Source organism: Crocuta crocuta, unplaced genomic scaffold (assembly GCF_008692635.1).
Source record: "Crocuta crocuta isolate KB4526 unplaced genomic scaffold, BGI_CrCroc_1.0 scaffold1491, whole genome shotgun sequence".
Classification (NCBI taxonomy): Eukaryota; Metazoa; Chordata; class Mammalia; order Carnivora; family Hyaenidae; genus Crocuta; species Crocuta crocuta.
Window position 1 is genome coordinate 29,476 of NW_027528666.1, and position 4,560 is coordinate 34,035.

General features: G+C 35.8%; 1 non-coding gene across 1 annotated transcript; it reads right to left on the reverse strand.

Moving 5' to 3' along the window:
* Nucleotides 1-4,057: 4,057 nt before the first annotated feature.
* Nucleotides 4,058-4,165, reverse strand: LOC144224334 (U6 spliceosomal RNA). The gene has a single exon (XR_013333014.1). It is a non-coding gene; the product is annotated as a U6 spliceosomal RNA (small nuclear RNA).
* Between the last annotated feature and the right edge of the window lie 395 nt (nucleotides 4,166-4,560).

Genomic DNA, 4,560 nt, shown 5'->3' on the forward strand with positions numbered 1-4,560 from the left:
ATCTATTCTGGAAAATGTACTATGATCACTTGAGAAGAATATGTACTCTGCTGCATTTGGATGGGACATTCTATAAATGTCTATTAAGTCCATCTGGTGTATCATGTAGTTTAATTCCAATGTTTCTGTGTTGATCTTCTATCTGGACGATCTATCTACTGATGAAAGTGGACTAATTAAGCCTCTGCCTATTATTGTATTGTCTATTTCTCCCTTTAGTTCTGTTAAAATTTGCTTTATATATTTAAGTTCATCTATGTTGGGTGCATAAATATTTATAAATGTTATGCCCTCTTGTTAGAGTGCCCTATTTATTATTATGTAATCCTCTTCTTTGCATCTCATTACTGTCTTTGTTTTAAAGTTTGTTTTTTGCCTAAGTATACCTACCTTTACTTTTTTTTTTTATTTTCACTTACATGAAATATCTCTTTCTATCCCTTCAGTTTCAGTGTGTGTGTCCTTACATCTAAGTTGCTTCTCTTGTAGGCAACATATATTTGGGTCTTGTTTATTTATTTATTTTTGGTTTTATTTTGGCTTTTCTTTAGATAATTCAGTGCATTTACACTTAAAATAATTATTGATGTGTATGGATTTACTATTATCATTTTGTTAATTTTCTTCTGGATTTTTTGTAACTCATTTGCTCCTATCTTCTGTTGTTCTTTTACTTTGTGATTTTATAATTTTCTCTAATGGTATGCTTATATTTCTTTCCTTTTTGTTTATCTTCTGAAAGTTTTTGTGTTTTACATACCATGAAGCTTACATAAAACATAGTTTTAACAATTTTTAAAAAAATTCTAATAACAACTTAAATTTGAATGCATTATAAAGCTCTACATTTTTACTCTCCCATAATGTTTTATATTTTGGATGTCATAATTTACATCTGCTTAGCTTTTGTATGCATTAACAAAGTATTATAGGTACTTCTACTAATTTTGTCTTTTAATTTTCATACTAGATTTATAAGCGATTAACTTACCATTACAACTAGATTATTCTGAATTTAATTATATATTAATTTTGCAAATGAGGTTTATACTTTCAAGTTTCCCTATTGCTAATCAATGTTCTTTCATTTCAGCTTAAAAAAGTTCTTTTAACATTTCTTGTAAGGCTGGGAATGACATGGTGGCTCAGTTGGTTAACCATACAACTCTTTATTTTGGCTCAGGTCATGATCCCAGGGTGGTGGAATTGAGCCCTGTGTTAGGCTCTGCACTGAGTGCTGAGTGTGGAGCCTGCTTAAGATTTTCTCTCTCTCCTTCTGCCCCTTTCCCCTGCTCATGCTCAATCTCTCTTTCTAAAATACATACATACATACATACATACATACATACTCTTAAAAACATTTCTTGTAACGCTGGACTAGTGATGATGAAATTCTTCAGCTTTTGTTTGGAAATATATTTATCTTTTCTTAGTTTCTGAAGGGCAACTTTGTTGGGTAAAATATTCCTGGTTGGCAATTTTTTTTCTTTTAACACTGAATATAGAATGTACCCTTTCAAAGTTTCTGCTGAAACATCTGCTAGTTGTCTTATGGGGGTTCCCTTGTATGTAACAACTTGTTTTTTCTTTCTACTTTTAAGATTCTTTTTCTTTAGTTTTTGACAATTCAATCATAATTTGTCTCTGAGTTGGTCTCTAATCACTCATCTGATTTGGAATCTATGGCTTCTTGGACATATATATCTGTCTCCTTCCAGGTTAAGGAAGTTTTCAGCTATTATTTCGTCAAATAAGCTTTCTGCCTCATTCTCTATTTTTTCTCCCTCTAGGACCCCTATAAGGTGAATATTTATCTGCTTCATGTTGTCTCGTAAGCCCCAAAAGCTGTCTTCACTCTTTCATTTGTTTGTTTTTTGCTCCTTTGAGTGGATGAGTTCCACTACCATATCTTTGAGTTTGCTGATCCTTTCTTCTCCTTCATGAGGTATGCTATTAAAATGGAATTTTTTGGGGTGCCTGTGTGTCTCAGTCAGTTAAGCATCCACTCTTGGTTTCAGCTCTAGTCATGATCCCATGGTTTGTGAGTTCAAGAACCACATCCCACACAGAGCCTACTTAGGATTTTCTCTCTCCTTCTCTCTCTGCCCCTCCTCTCTCTTTCTCTCTCTAAAGTAAATAAATAAACTTTTTAAAAACCTGAACTTTTTATTTCAGTTATTGTATTCTTCAATTCTATAACTTCTGTTTTATACTACTTCATTAGATTTTCCATCTTTTTTTTTTTAAATCCCCATCTTGTTTATCCACTGTTTTCCTGACATTGGTAACCACCTTTATGACCAGTATGTTGAACTCTTTATCAGGTAAATCCCTTATCTCCATTTCATTATGGTCTTTCTCTGAGGTTTTTATCTTATTCTTCCACTTGAAATAAAATCCTTTGTTTCCTTCATTTTTCTTGACTCTCTGTGTTGCCTTCTGTGCATTAGATAAAACAGCCACCTCTCCTAGTCTTAAAGGAGTAGTCAAGTATACAAGTTAAACCTTATTATTCAACCCTGCCTGTAGGGAATAAATTTAGGAATTCCCTGAGCTTGCACCAATGGGTTAACAAGGCTTAGAGCAGAAAGTGGCAACAGGACAAAAGTGTCAAAGAATAGGTAACCAAAGCTAAAATGCCCATAGCATAGAACAAAAGCATAGAGTGGAAAGCTGCTTCCACAGGAAGGAAGCGACTGAGAATAGGTAATCAGGTAAATAGGGTGATAGACAGATGNCGGACTCTTAACCGACTAAGCCACCCAGGCGCCCCTGAGGTAGCATGTTCTGTCTTATCCCCCATGCAAGTTAAAATAAACAGACACAGCGCCTGGTGCCTGTCATTAACAGCCATCTGTTTAGTAGTAAGATTTTATTTTGTATTGACCCAAACCCCTAACACCACATATCTTCAAAATCCCCTTTCTCTCACACGAGTGAGTTAATGATCACTGTTTCATTGTCTCTCTCTACACATCCATCACGTTTTGACCTTCTGATCCTAATAAATATAGAGCAAGGACCCTTACTCAGGGCTCTTGTCTCCTCCCAGACATTAGCCTCTCTTGTATTCAATTCTGTGTCTGCCTTCTTGCTGGACAAGAGAAAACTCAAGAGTCAAAGTCTGCGACACCTGTCCTAATTATTGGTTGTGTCTCAAACCTTTGTGATTGTCCAAACAGATTGCTTTGTTTTTAGTGGCTCCCAGTATTGAAAATATGTCAAGACTTGTCAGTGTCCCAAAGGAGAGGATCTTAGTCAGTACCTAATGCAGGGTGGTTGAAAGCCAGACACCTCAGGTAGTGGATTTTAAAGTACACATATACTTCTTTCAGGGGATGACTGGGAGATGATGATTTCTGTATTCTTCACTGAGCCCTGAGGAGATAGCTGTTACAAATAGTTTTTTGCTATCATCCAGTTAAACACATGAGCACATGTCACATTGGCTATCAGAACCAGTATATCAAGGGATATGTCCTCTGGGCAGCACACTTAAAATCCAGGAAACCAGACATATGTACAAGCTCCTTTTATGGAGACACCAGTAACCTGGTGTGGTACAGAGGAAGAGCTCAGAGATGGCATCTACTGACCTTACCAGTCTTTGGAGAGCATTGCAATTGGCCCTTAAGTGTATCCCAAATAAGAACCCTGACCATCAAGCTGAAGCTTTTAAGATATGCCGATATGCCTCTTGCATATAAAAACTATTTAAGTCTCCTGAGTGTGTGCTGGGTTGGGATGTGATAGGATAGTCATGGTGAGGCCTATTAGACCATTGAGAACTGTTTCTTTGTTAATTGTAGCTCTGTGTGTCTCATGGACACAAGCCCCATTGGCTTTCAGAGCTACATGTTTGGGAGGCCTCTTTCTCAGGTGGATGTCTCAAAATATGGGTTGCTAGATGTTTTGGCCAATCATTTTCACTCCTTGGGGAGAAGCTGAGAATTGTGACTTTCCTCCCAAGTGTATGTCACTGTCTTGTGGGTAGGCTTTCTGCCAAGATTGCATCTCAATTTCTACCACCCAATTGAATGTAAACATTTGTTAGTTCACCTAGCTAGAGTTACTCAGCTAGTGTGGATAGTATTCTTGCGCAGGGGCCATGCTAATCTTCTCTGTATCGTTCCAATTTTAGTATATGTGCTGCCGAAGCGAGCACGTGTGGATGGTATTCTTAAAGGTAACTGTTCTGTATGATGCTACTGATTCTGTTTGTCTATGGTAGAAGGTGAAACCAGAAACCTCATATTACCACATTGAAACAGAAACTCAGACACAATAATTTCTTGTAACTAAATTTAAGAAGGAATTTATCATGTGGAATGTTGCATAAAGGTATTCTGTAACACCATGAGTGATAATCTCAAGCTAGAATTTTATTAAAATGTAAACATGAAAAATGAAAAAAACTCACTCAACAAAAGAACATATTTAAAAATCATTTACTATTTATAAATAGCAGTTATATAATTTTGTTTCCTCAATTAATGGTTAAAAGTTTATTTTATTTTATTGTATTAAGAACACTTAACATTATATCTATATTCTTAAATT